The following is a 14,091-nucleotide window of genomic DNA, read 5'->3' as shown; positions in this document are numbered from 1 at the left end:
AGGAACACTGCAGACACATGTTTTGGCTTACAAGGAATTCCTTTTTCAATGCACAAAATGGGAGCTTGTGGATTTAAAGGCATCCGACAAAAGTCGGATTTTTTTGTTGAATGTCTTTACATTCTTTAGCACACAATGTTATGCACTGAAAAAGATGTTCCTTGTAACGGGAGGGGGGGGGGGGGGCAGAAACACGTGGTCTGCAGTGTTCCTGCTTATTTGTTTTATCTGCTTTTAAAAATTATTTGTTTGGCGGACTAGAACTATAATTGATTGGTATACAGTGAAATCCCTTCCAATGGACACCCCTCTTATGCGGACAACTTTTAATTCCCCAGTTCCAATGCAAATAACATTATTAAACCTGTGTCCTGGAGACACCTCTCTATTGTGGACAAAAAAAATTGTTCTTTTAGTGTCCGCATTAGAGGGATTTTACTGTAATTTTTTTTATTTCCAACTTGATTAATCATACCTTTTATTTATTTGTTTTTAATTTTAAAAATAATTTTTTTGTAAAATTTTTTATACAAACAAAATTGTTTACATAATGCATAATTAAATTTCAGCAGGAATTTAGTTTTAAAAACTATTATATGGACAAGGAGATCTATACAACTATTCCAAATAGTTCAAAATTCATCACATGTGTGTCGGTGGTTCTTAAAACATAATTGGTACTTGGTAACTGGGCCGAGTAGTGAAAAGCTGAGTGCTCGGCCGAGTACTTGATACTCGGCCAAAGTGCTACTCGGTACGTCTCTAATAATAATTATATATGGTTAAATTTCTTGATTAAAACTTTTGTATATCTTTTGATATAATTTTCACTTTACACATTCAAACTCAAATTTGTCTTTATTTTCCCCTTCAAAACGTTCTATATGAAGGTATTCAACAATCTTTTAAAAAAGAATTGTTTTAAAATGAATTTTGTAAATACAGTAGACCCTCATTTTAGGGGGGGGAGGGGTTACGTTCCATGGAAATGCCGCGTAAATCGAAACCGCATAAATCAGGGTTGGCAAAAACCCGGGTTTTTTTAAAAAAAGCCCATGGACCCAGGGTTTTTTGGGTTTTTTTAAATAAAACCCAAAAAAAACCCCAACTAAAGCTGGGTTTTTTAAAATAAATGTGGGTTTTTTTGTCTTTTTTTAGGGAAAATGTAGGGTACTTGTAGCATATTGTAGCGTAAGTATATGGACAAAGCGCAAAAATCGTCTTGGGGTATAAAAAGCTGGAAAACTAGTTAAAATTCAGCGTTTTCTGAAGAAGAGTATGAAAGACAACGAAACCCAAGAATGGTGAAGTTTCAGATTTTTTAGTTTCCATGATTACCAACAGTTAAGGCAAAGTTACTTCTTGAGTGATAAAATCTATTGTTCGTTTTTAATTACTACTATTTTTTTTTGCATTTTACTTTATTGTATTTCATTTTTTTATGCCAAACTACTGTAGAACCTCAAGTAGTTTAAATCCCTATTTACTGAATTCCAGCTTAATCAAGACATTTCTTTGAATTTTATGTTGCCTGTTTTTCTATTTCTGTGTACAGATTAAGAAATATTAAACTTTTTCGTAAGATAATGAAAATACCGTACATCTTATTCTGTTTTCTGTCCGACCTTTTGAAAAACCTGTTAATTTCTAAAAAATATACCTTTTTTATTCAAAATTTGTGACCTGTTGGTTTGCAGAAAATAATTCACATGAAAGCCTTTTAGCTAGAGTAGTTTCCTCTGTACAATCTACAAATATTGAGAAAACCAGACATGACAGGACTTAGTCAAGATAATTTGAGTTATTTATTGACCAATTAAAGATAAAAGTTAAATATATATTTTTTAAATCTTTGAAGTATTTTTAATGCCGTTAAGAGCTAAGAAATACTATTAAAGTTCAAAATTCATTTTTTATGTCCATTGTCTGTGGTGAAGAACAAATAAAATAGAAGTTTAAATTGTAAAAGTATTTAAATTGATTACTTTTTTAAAAAACTTCTCAAAAAGTTTTAAAAAACCCAAAAGTGGGCTAAATAATGGATTTTTTCAAAAAAACCCATTGGGTCCAACCCAATTGGGTCCAATCCGGCCAACCCTGGCATAAATTGAGGCCTAATACTAATGTTGAATTAGGGGTTCGGTTCCATAGATAACAAAATACTTCATTCTAGTGATGACTAATTGTACAATAAGTTTAATGTGTACTTATATCGACTTAAATGCACAACATGCATAAAGAAAACATAAATTAATTTTGTGTTTTGTATAAAGAAGAGCCGACTATGATAGTCTTTTGGCAGTCATAATGAGTTTTTCTCTAATTCTTTGCAGAGCTTTAATGCGTCCATGCTCACTTGCGTCATTTCCATGATAGAATGTCACTAACAAATCAGAACAATCATTTCTATTGTCTAGAAATGGCTCAAAATTTTCAATGTGAACAGTTTTGGTTGTGCGTCACCGCCATCAGTATACTCATTAGTTTTTGGCCTCCTTTGTTACTCCTAAAAGCTCTTCTCCTAGTGAGTTTTCTGAACTGTGTGAGTTTAATAACTTTACTTCTGAAAAGAGCTCTGGAACCAATCTCATAAAATGTCTCTAGTGGCCCAAGCTTGATTACTAGCATGCCAAAATGCATTTGATTGCACTTAATCTGTAATCTGTAAGAGTTTGGATTTTGAAAGAGGGGAAAATTTTATCTGTTTGCATTTCCGCATTTGCGTAAAATGGAAACTCATCCGCGTAAAATAAAATAAAGGTGTCAAATCTTAAACCGCGTATAATCGAACTGTGTAAAATAAACCCGCGTAAAACGATGGTCTACTGTATTTTGAAGTCATGTCAGTTTATTCATTTTTTTATTTAATAAAACTTAACTTTGCACCATGCAGGAAATGAAGTTGTGTTTTTTAGAATGAATGTAGATGTTTTCCCACTTACAATTACTGAGAAAAAGCTTATAAAATGAATAATAATTGTTTAATATATCTAAACCTAAACAAAATATTTCTTGAATTGGTATAAGTTCCAAGTACTAGGAAGTTTTTTCTTTAAAATAATAGAAGAAAACCAATTAATCATTTTCAATGTACATGAGCAAGTCTTGTAGAGATATCGCCTGAAACATTTTTAAATGAACAAAGTTGTTTGAATGAATGCGGTCATGTACATGTTAAAATCATGAACGATCTTCTGATGAACGGATCATTAAAAAGAAGGGCATTGCCCATATCTAATTTGTACCTCACTAAGAACATTACAACAGAACACTCGTATTTCAGGCTCTGACTTAGCTAGATTAAAACAGTGGTGTCCCCCTCCCCCTTATGAGGAAAGCCAAGAGTTAGATCCTCCCCTTATAACAAAAGAAAAATACTCCTCAACCCCTCCCCACCCCCCAGTTGGGCACCCCTGATTAAAAGATATAGAAGCTTTTGCTATCTTATTTCTACCTGTATCATGGTATGAACAAAACTAAGATTACAAGAAAAAAGCATAGTGTATAATCAGGATAAAAGGAATCTGGTTACTAGCATTCAAATTTGAATGGATTGGTTTCTTATTTACACTGATAATTCCTCTTATCTTCAATTCTGATCATGAAATTTACAAGTTTTCTTATTTTCTTACTAAGCAACGATTGAAAAAACCAATACTTTAATTTTTCCATTCAAAATTTCCTTAATTAAGTTTTATAAAAAATATTTTAGATGAAAAGAAAGAATGTGGACAATGGTCTTTTAGAAAATTTAGAAAACTCTGCTGCTAATCCCTGTAATACGAATGGTCCAAGTGTTGTTAGACGGGGAAGATCCAAAAAGAAAGATATTGAAGATGCTGCTTCAAATGCCTCGGATGCTAATGAAAAAACTATGGAGCTGCCAGCCTCAAGACAAAGAAAAAATGTAAATATTAATCTAGCGTTATTCTGATAGAAATTTGTAAGTATAATAATATGTATATGTGTGTGAGTGTTTTTTTTTAACTTAATGTTTATTTCAATTTTGTAATGTTATAGTTATTTTTGTTTTATTGCTTTTTGTAGGTTAAAGAGCAAGGGATAAAAGGTGGTGAAATTTCTACAAATGGCGATAGTAAAGCTGAGAGTGGAACAAAATCTACTGATGAAGTTCTAAACCCAAAGAAACGAGGTAAAACCAAAAATAATCGCATTGAAGGTAATTTGAAAGTAGCCGATATAAATGAAGAAAGTGCGCTTGTAGAAGAGAGTGAAGCAGATATTGCACCTAATCTTACAAAACCTAATGCAGTTGAAGAAAGTAAAGGTATATTGCAAAATGGAAGTGCATTTTCTAATAACGCTATTGATCCCAGTGAGGAAAGCAAGAAGCCTAATAAGCGAGGTAGGAAAAAGAAGCTGGATGAAAAGACTGGCGCCGAAAATGGCAAAACTGCTGAACCTGAAACTGAAAAAGAAGATCCAGTGGTTGAAAAACTTCCTGTCAAGCGCGGGAGAAAAAACCTGAAGTCTACGAAAATAACAGAAGGTGATAGTACTGAAAGTGTAAAGGCTGCAACAAATGAAAAAGTGGTTCCTGACGTTAAGGACGATGAGAATGTCGATGATAAAATCAAAAACATTGTACCTGAGAAACGTGGAAGAAAAAAAGTCGAACAAATTCCAAAAGAGGAAACTGCGAAAGCTACCACAAAAAGTAATTCTAAAGAAAAGAAAGTAAAATCAAATGAAAATATTGCATCTAAAAAGAAACACAATGTTCCTGCATTACTTGATGAACCACTTATTCAGGAAAACAGTAACAATGAAGAACTATTAGAGATTGAGACAAAAACAAATGAACCTGCTGATAAAAAGAAGAAAAAAAATGCTGCAAAAAAATGTCCTACTGTTGACCTGAAGGACTGTTCTGTTATGTTAAAGAGAAATGAAAATATAGAAAATGCTCTGCAAGAACTTGCCTCTATACCACTTCAAAAGAAATCTGATGAGGATAAAAGTAAAATTACTAAATCAGCAGAAGATCAGGATAACGGTGAAAGTTCAAAGGGCAAAAACAAGAGAGGACAAGATGGTAGTGAAGATGATTTTAAACCAACTAAACCAGCAAAAGTTCCTAAAAAAGCTACTAAATCTTCAGAACCTAAAAACATAGCCAAAACTCCTGGAATTGAAAAGTTAGATTTTAGCAATAAATCAACTAACTCTAGTGGTAAGCCTTGGAACTTTAAAATCTCTTCCTGGAATATCAATGGTGTTCGAGCTTGGCTTGAGGTACATTCGTTTTCTCTCTTTTATGTATTAACTGTCTTTTGTTTCAGCACCTATGTATTTTTTAAATTTAAATTATCAGCAAAAGTTGGAATTTTTTAATTATCAATTATAAGAAGATTTTGAGGCAAAGGGCTCTGAATTCCTATAATGCCATGGTTCCAGGTTCAAAACTTACCGCTACCCATTAAGTATGCTAAGAGTATATGCTTGTTGGATCCTTGTATCTAAAGGTCCCATGGTCAGCGACTAGCAGTTACCATAAGTGCAGGTTTTCTTGAGATTTGCAGCGACCATTCCAGAACTGCCAAAATTGTGGAGGTGGTAGTGCTATAAATCAATCCTTAGTGTCAAACTAAATCCCTATTTGAGTCCCCCGCTCACGGAAGATGGATCAACACCAGTGGCGCAACCGGGGGGGGGGGGGGGGGGCGACTAGAATGTCTTTCAAAAACATTCTTATTATTAAAAAAGGAATGCACCTTGGGAAAATAAAGTAATTTTAATGAGAAAAAAGTGAAAAAAATCTTAGTGCCTTTTAAAAAGACCCTTAAAATAAAAGTTTTCAATAGTTGTAGATTATTGATCAGTTAAGCACATCCCACACCTTTTATATCTTTCATTTCCCCCCTCCCCCCCCCTCCCTTTTTTTTCTCATTCCTTGTCGATCTCAAAAAAGGAAAGTCTTCAAAATGCTAAGCTTTAGAAGCCTCCTCACCCTGCTAAAACCATTAAAGATATTCTTTTTTCTTTCTTTTTAAATTAGTGAAGCAGTTTCTAAGCATAATTTTAATTAAGATCTAATTAAATTAAATATTACTTGGCATTCACTGTGTTCAGGGTTCGCCGATATATATCATGATATATATCCGATATTTATTTAAAAAATATCATGAAATTTTGATATTTTTGATATTTATTTTTTCAACTATGGTATTTTCAATTTAAAAAGTATATTAATCAGTAATATTGTCCATTTATTATTAAAAGTGACCAAAAAGTTATTTTCTGTATTTTTATGATGTATAATACATCATTAATAAGTAAAATAATATTCCATTTTTACTTGTATTTTATATTCATGAAATTATTAGTAATATAACAATTTCAATTTTATTGAAAATGCCTAATTAGATATTAAACACTGCTCAGAACAAAAGAAAATGTCTTATGATTGAAAGTGTAATGCATATTATTTACTTCTGAATCATGTAACTGTAAAAGTAACTAACAGAAGAAAAATGAGTAAAACAGCTAATCCTAAATTAACTCCATTAAAATTAATGGAAATGTAAAATGAAATATTAGATATAAATGATGAAAGAACCATTAATTTTAAGTCTATATAATGTAATTATAATGTAAGAAAATAAAGAGTGATTTGAGATGTATTTACTATTTTGACTACTTTAGTTTCTGCTAATTGAAAATATAGAATATATATCAAAATATCGGACATTTTCATTGAAAATAAAGGATATATATCAAAATATCCGATATATATCAAAATATCGGATGTTTTTGGCGGCGTTTTAACTGAACGTAAACAAAGTTAAATAAATGGTAAGTCTAGAAGATTGACAGTAGCGCTAATTCTATCAAGTTCTATGCATTTACAGCGCTGAAGCATATTTTGGATGGATGCGCGAAACTTGGGTTTTTATATAAGTTCTTTGCATTAACGGATTTGAAGCTGTAATGATTCATTGCAACTCTATTGCTTGGTATTTTTTGAGTTTAGTTTACAAAAGTTGTTGTCAAATACCAGAATTAAAAAGGTTAAAAAATTTCGTATTCTTTTTTCTGTTAAATGTCTTGTGAAATAATGGCACTGCTGAAAAAATTGATTTACCTAACAATGTGCATTTTGGATTGGATCTGCTGAAAGAAAATTATTTGCATTTTTAAAATCAACATTGAAAAATGTCTGTATCGTTAGAAAACAATTAGAAAAACAATAGTTTCATATGTGTTATATATTATATTTAACCAAATGACTATTTTACTATTGCAAATTCACAATTTGCATCAGATTTTTGCCAAATAAATGGCAGAGAGGTCCTTTGATGCTCAAGATTTCACATAGGGTAGTTTTCGTTCGCAATCGGAACCACCTTACGCCCCCTCCCACCGGGGGTTTCCTTTTACGAATCCAGTTTTCGACGGATCTTTGCCGAATTTGGCACAGTGATTCTTTGATGGTCAGGTATTGTCATAGGGTTTTCGCCTACCTGTGAGGGAAGGGGGGAGGGTGCAAATAAACCACACGGGAGGTTTTCCTTATGCAAATCCAGTTTATGTCAGATTTTTTCCAAGCATGGCACTGTAGTCCTTTGATGCTCAGGAATTCACATAAGTTTTTTGTGCCCCAGTGGAGTGTGTGAAGATGGACCACTTTTAAGGGTTTCTCCGAAAAATCTGTGAAACGGAATGATTACGAAAAATCCAATTGAATTTTGAGTCATGAAATTGCTCCTTCTACACATTGACAGGAAATGTTAATGCTATTTTTTTTCTTTTTTAAAAAACCTGATTGTTAAATATGCCTCACTAGACGAAACTTTTATTTTCGAGGTAGACCGTGCAACGCTGGATAATGCAACTATTGACATGTACATTAGTAAAGGTATATTTCATAGTTCTGTGTGCTTAGTGGGTGTATGGTGTGATTGTTTCCAAAATTTATAGCTGCATTCTTTCAAGATTTATTACTAGTATTTTACTTTAATGTAACTCAACTTAGAAGTAAAAAGTCTTAATGCAAAGGCTATTAAATGATTAAAAATAAACTGAGACATTAATACGAAATATAGTTTTAAGTATATTCAAATTATTGAGACTGCTCAAATCAAAAGATTTAAAAAAAATAATGAATAGAATCTTTAAATTTTTTGAAGCACTTTTGTCATGCATTGAGCTATATTATTTGCATGCCCCCCCCCCCTTCCAGGAAAATTTTGAATTAAAGAACCAATTGCATTTATTATATTTGGTAGTATTTTTTGTTATTTTTCAATATAATGTGCACTGAACTATAAATGTTGCCCCCCCCCCCTCGAAACTTTGAATTCTTCCACGAATATATCAATACATCGAAAATATCAATATTTGGTGAGGGATATATTGTGGAATTAAAGTTCGGAAATCGCCCAGTCCTAGTTGGGGGTAAACTTCTCGAAATATGGCTCTTAAGCACAGCTTTAAGCTATTTTTTGTCACTTTTGAGAGAGGGGGGGGGGGGTATGGCCAGAGTTGGCTTTCTGCCCCGGCAGAAGCTAGTTTTTGCCATGCCAGTGGCAGAAACTGGTTATAACTGGTAAAATCCGATAGAAATTGGCAAAAACTCAAAAGTGTCTCTAATACTCAAATAATCACTAAATGATATTCGTGTAAGTAAAATAAAAAATCATTTCATTATTTAAAAAAATAAAATCCTATACTAGTGCGCTTGATTTAGTTCGAAAAGGGAATTTTCCAATTATTGCAGATGGTTGTAATATTTGGATTAATCTAACAAATTACGAAAAATCATATGGGTGCTTAGGAAAGAGGAGTGACATAAAGAATTAAACAGGCATTACTGATTGTAATTTGCTTGCTTATATGCTTCATCTAAACTGCTTGTGATTGAAATTAACTGTGCTTCAAGAAGAAAATGCCAGAATTTTACTTGCCAATATTAACATAGATTTTCTACCTAATGTCACAGCTTTGCAAAAAAATTACCCACATTTCTCAAAACATATTTTTCCCCTCAAATTTTTACCATTAGCCCAATTACTAGTTGGTAAAGTTAAAAAAAAAAAAAAAAAAAACTGTTTAGGTTTTAGAAACCACCTTTTCCAAGGAGCAACTGCACAATCCAAACAGTGTAACATTTGATTTGGAATTGTGATAATATTGTAATTAAATCGTGCTTTTCTTAACAACTAATTATTTTCTCCATGCTTTTTCGATTGTCTGTCAATAATTAATTTTTTTTTCATTTTTTGGTTTTTGCCAGTTTCTGCTGCAAATGTGGCAGAAAGTGGTTTTTGCCATGCTGGTTTAAACCAGTTTCTACCAGTGGTTTTAACCACTTCTGCAGAAACTTGCCAACCCTGGTTATAGTTTCTTTTGGATCCATGCCTGGTTGGATCTGCTTATGACAATGACTTGTATGACTTAAGAAGTGTCATATATATTAAGATGGGACCTTACTAACTGAATGTGTTTTGCGTAGTTAGTGGCTCTTTGATTTTCCTTACACTGGATGCAATTTTATTCTCTTGTACAGCAAAAATCCATTGTGTTCTGTTTGAGAACCTGGGTTGATAGGTGGATCCTATGAGATCAAGTACTACTCAAAAATGCATGGTAATCAATAAACTTGTGACTTGTGACATACATTACAAATGCGACGACCAGCAACAGGATCTGGGCCCAGCTAGGCTGGTCCTAGTCAGTTTATAAGTCCCCAATGAAGATCAATGGCCCTCTTAAAGCTATCCACCCCCTTGCTCATTACCACCTGTTCCGGTAAGCTGTTCTAAGTGCCCATGACCCTACCAAAGAAGTAATTTTTCCTGATTTCCAGGTTAGCATGAGATTTGAACAGCTTAAAAGAATGACCCCTTGTCTTGCTTTCTGTGAGAAAATTTAACCTATTAACGTCTTTCATTTTGATAAATTAAAACAACTGAATCATGTCCCCTTTGACTCTCCTTTGCTCTAGGCTATACATATTATAAGTCTGTTATCAAAGTCTAAATCTGAAAGTCCTATTACTCATCTAGTAACATTTCTTTAAACCCTTTCCAATACAGAAATATCTTTCCTGAGGCAAGGAGACCAATAGTGAACAGCATACTCCAAATGAGGTCTTACTAAACTCCTATGTAACGGCAGAAGAATTAAATTCTGTACAGCCGAGATCTGAATGTGATTTTTAGAAAATTCTGTAAAAAGATTTGAGTTTTGTTTTGCTCAAACTAACATAAGTTACAGAAAGCTAACAGTAGTTGAAGTGCTAAAACAGATAGTAAAATTAAAAAAAGAGTTTTTTTCTAAATATGCAAGACTTTTGTAATATCGTAATACAGTAAAATCTCATCTATTCATTTCAGAGGAATAAATGATCATTCCCATTTTAATTACATTGTTTGAATTCCAGTTCAATGAATAAAATTGCAGTTCCTTGAATTCATTGTTTTGGGATTTAAATATAAAAGCTGTGCTTTTTTTCCCATCTTTATAGATGTTTTTTTCCCAGCCCAGTTATTAATTTCATTTTTCTTTTTAGAAGGACGGCCTTTCATACATTAATCATGAAAAGCCAGACATTATTGCTTTGCAAGAGACGAAATGTTCTGATGATAAACTACCTGAAGAAGTTACAAAAATTGATGGCTATCATTGTTATTGGGTTGCTGGAGACAAAGATGGATATTCAGGAGTTGGTCTTTTATCAAAGCAAGAACCAATTGAAGTGAAGTATGGAATCGGTAAGATCATTTATTATGAGTTATGTTTTTCATTAGAATTTCAAATTAGATATATCCAGAGATTGTATAAAATTTTTGATTGAAACTGGATACAGTCACTGGTACTTATAATGAGCCCTGATTTTGGGGCATATTTGATTCGATTAAATTCTATCTACCTATAGTGCAAGCAGAAATTTCCTTTGCCCCAACGAGAAGGAAATTTCTTGTTACGACACTGGTACATAGAATTCGATTGAATTGAACATAATCGAGTTGAATTAAGCCCTTAACAAGAAAATCAGAAATACTTGGTTTGTACAATAGAGAGAAGAATAATTCGCGTTTAGTAAGCGGACCCCATTTGTAGTGAGTAATGCATTTGTGATTCATAAAATGCATTGACTTCCCCTTTTCGAACTCGGTTAATCTTTTCTTGGAAAAAATCCTTCAATATTCCAAAATCAGTTGATAGTTAATAAGTAGAGCCTGGATTTTGACAACCTAAAATATCTTAAAAAGTGAAAAAAAATTGCAAAAAATATGCAGTGCACTTAAAATAAATTCTCTTTGATTTGAACATGAATTTTCACTTGAAACACTATTTCTTAGTAAAGATATACATACAGTGGCTCCCAAAAATGTTCATACACTTTGAAATTTTTTAGTTAAACCGAAATAACGCGAAACTAAATTTGAATATGAAGTCCTATGTTTTTTCGCATCATTCCTATGTCATTCTAAATAAAACCCTGTAGTTTTTTCAAAATATTGACGGATCTTCTTTTTGAAATGGGTCAAAAAACGAAGAGACAGAGAAATAATATGCCACAAAAATCATTGTATGCTCAAATATTTTCGAATTAATTCATGATAAAAATTATCATATGTCGTTTTTTTATTATTTTTGCATTGTGTTGACCCTTAAAAATCATTTGGCTCTAAATTTTTGTTTATTTATTCCTTAATATTGTGCTTATTACTTTAAAATTACTGGTATTCGTAAAAAAAACCACAAACGCCATTCGAAATTAGATTTTTTTTCTCACAGTAGCGGTAATTTGGTTTGAAGTGTCTCTAAATTAGTTAAATTATTCCATTCTATAGTAAAGTGATTGATAAAATGCTTTAAAGAAAAGAATCGGACCGAAAACAAGGTAAGAAAAGGTTAACCGTCAAAGTTGACAAGGGTTGATCGGTGATTTACAGTTAAAAAATTAATGAAAAATACACATTTGAGTGCTGTAAAAGTTTCTGCAAAGTTAAATGAAAATCTTTACATTTAATTTTCACCTAAAATTGTTCGCCAAGTTCTCTGATTAAATAGATTAAATGGGACCTCTTCCCGCAGAAATTTTCTTGGCTGTTCGAAAAACAGAAAACATACGCTTTTCATCGCAAAATCCATGTTAAATAAGCTCAAAACGTTTTGGAATTACGTCTTACTTACAAATAAAAATGAATTCAACATTTTTGGTTAAATTTTTGTATAATTGTAAATAGAAGAAAAAAAATAGAAACTTAATCTGAAGAACTTAGTTGGACCAGCTAATCATCACGGTGAAGGTGTTCTTGTGTGAGGGTTCATATCAACATGAGGACTTGGTAGTTTGGAATTTTTTGATGATATAATGAATCATGCTGTTTATTTAAATATTTTAAAATCCAATTTTAAATTCTTAGCCAAAAATTTAGTTATGGGAAACAACTTAGTTTTTTATCAAGATTTGATTAGAAGCACACAGTTTTCAAAGTTTGCGTCTAGTGCCTCAAAAATTGTCTTAAAGTTTAGAAAATACCCCTTCAATGTCCAGATTTGAACTTAATGTATCATATTTAAAGATATTTTCAGGCTAGATTACGAAAATACAGCTTTGAAACAAAAATAGATCAAAGTGTGGTTGAACACTTACTCAGAAATTATGCAAAAGAAAAAAGAATGAAATCTATGCCCCGGTGATTAAAAGGTGTTGTTGATACTGCATGATATTCTACTTAATAAAAAGTTAGATTCAATAATATATAGACATTTTTAAAAGTGTACCAAGACTTTTGTGACATAAAAGTTCTGGCACTTCTTGGTTTTTGATTTTTAAAACTTTAAGTTTTATTATTTTTAAAAAAATTTCATGTAATTTTGTTGAAAATTGATCATATATCTTATGATTAAATACCTATTCCGAAATATTAATTCTATCCAATGGATAGGAGTCCTACTTATTGAAAGTCGTAGGTGTACGAACACTTTTAGGAGCCACTGTAATTGTCTGAAAATATTCACAATAAAGTAAATAAAGTACATTTTTCATTCAAGTTCACAGTAATGTTAAAATGGCAAAATACTAAACAAAAAATGTGTTTCCCTGTTTTTATTTTTCTCATTAAAAAAAAAAAAATCAATACAAAAAAAAATAATACAGTATAAAAAATCTTTTAAAGGCCCTGAAAAGTTTTTGAAAATTGCACTTATATGAAAAAATGCTTTAAAATATGAGAAAATGCCCTAAAATGTCTTACAAATGCCTAATAAGATAAAAATTGCCGAAAAAATGCAAATACACAGTCAGCAAACAATAGTAACCAAAATTTAAAAAAAAAGACATTTCCCTGCACCTTGCACCTTTGTTGTTTTTTTAATGAAATTTTTTCTCCTTCATCTCAATAACTCAAAAAATTTTCCTTTCTTCATTCAAATAATTTTCAAACTCCTGTGCATAATGCTATTAGAATGGTTTTTTATCTCCCCCACTTAGTCATCAGTGGACAATAGTCAACATTCCAGAATAAACATTATCCTCCTGCCTAACGTATTTTAGTTTGTTTTTTGTAGTTAATACTTTCTAAATAAGTATAAATGTAAGATATGAATTTAATTGTTTCATCATTAGAATTATTTGCTGACAGAAGTCTCTCCTTGAAATCCAAATGATACAAACTTTTTTTGTCCTTGATAATAGTATTCACATTCAGCTTTTAGCAACTACTTTTTGTGTAGTTTTTTAAATAGATTTTGAATTTTTAACTTGTTTACAGGTATTGATCAACATGACAATGAAGGCCGAGTCATTACTACTGAATATGAAAATTTTTTTGTTGTTGCTGCCTGTAAGTTTATTATTACGTTAATTTTTTTTTATGAGCATTACAAAAATTGTATATCATTTGAATTTAATATATTAAAGAAGTAAAATTTTATTATGTGATGAATAGACTCCCAAAATTATATGAAGGGGCACAGGGGTATTTGAAATTTGCACTTGCGTACCATGCATTAGGGCTGGGCCATGTTGGAATTTCTACATTGTGAGGCATCGCCAACCTTACATCGCGATGTAACGATGCATTAGGATGTAAGTTTTTTTTTTGAACTAAACTT

General features: G+C 31.7%; 1 long non-coding RNA gene across 1 annotated transcript; it reads left to right on the top strand.

Annotated features, from left to right (window-relative positions):
- Positions 1-4,969: 4,969 nt before the first annotated feature.
- On the top strand, positions 4,970-13,820 carry LOC129226520 (uncharacterized). Its single transcript, XR_008580793.1, has 3 exons — positions 4,970-5,256; positions 10,535-10,736; positions 13,749-13,820. It is a non-coding gene; the product is annotated as an uncharacterized LOC129226520 (long non-coding RNA).
- The last annotated feature ends 271 nt before the right edge of the window (positions 13,821-14,091 follow it).

The sequence above is a fragment of the Uloborus diversus genome, chromosome 7, assembly GCF_026930045.1.
Source record: "Uloborus diversus isolate 005 chromosome 7, Udiv.v.3.1, whole genome shotgun sequence".
Classification (NCBI taxonomy): Eukaryota; Metazoa; Arthropoda; class Arachnida; order Araneae; family Uloboridae; genus Uloborus; species Uloborus diversus.
This window is presented reverse-complemented; position numbering and strand designations above follow the sequence as displayed.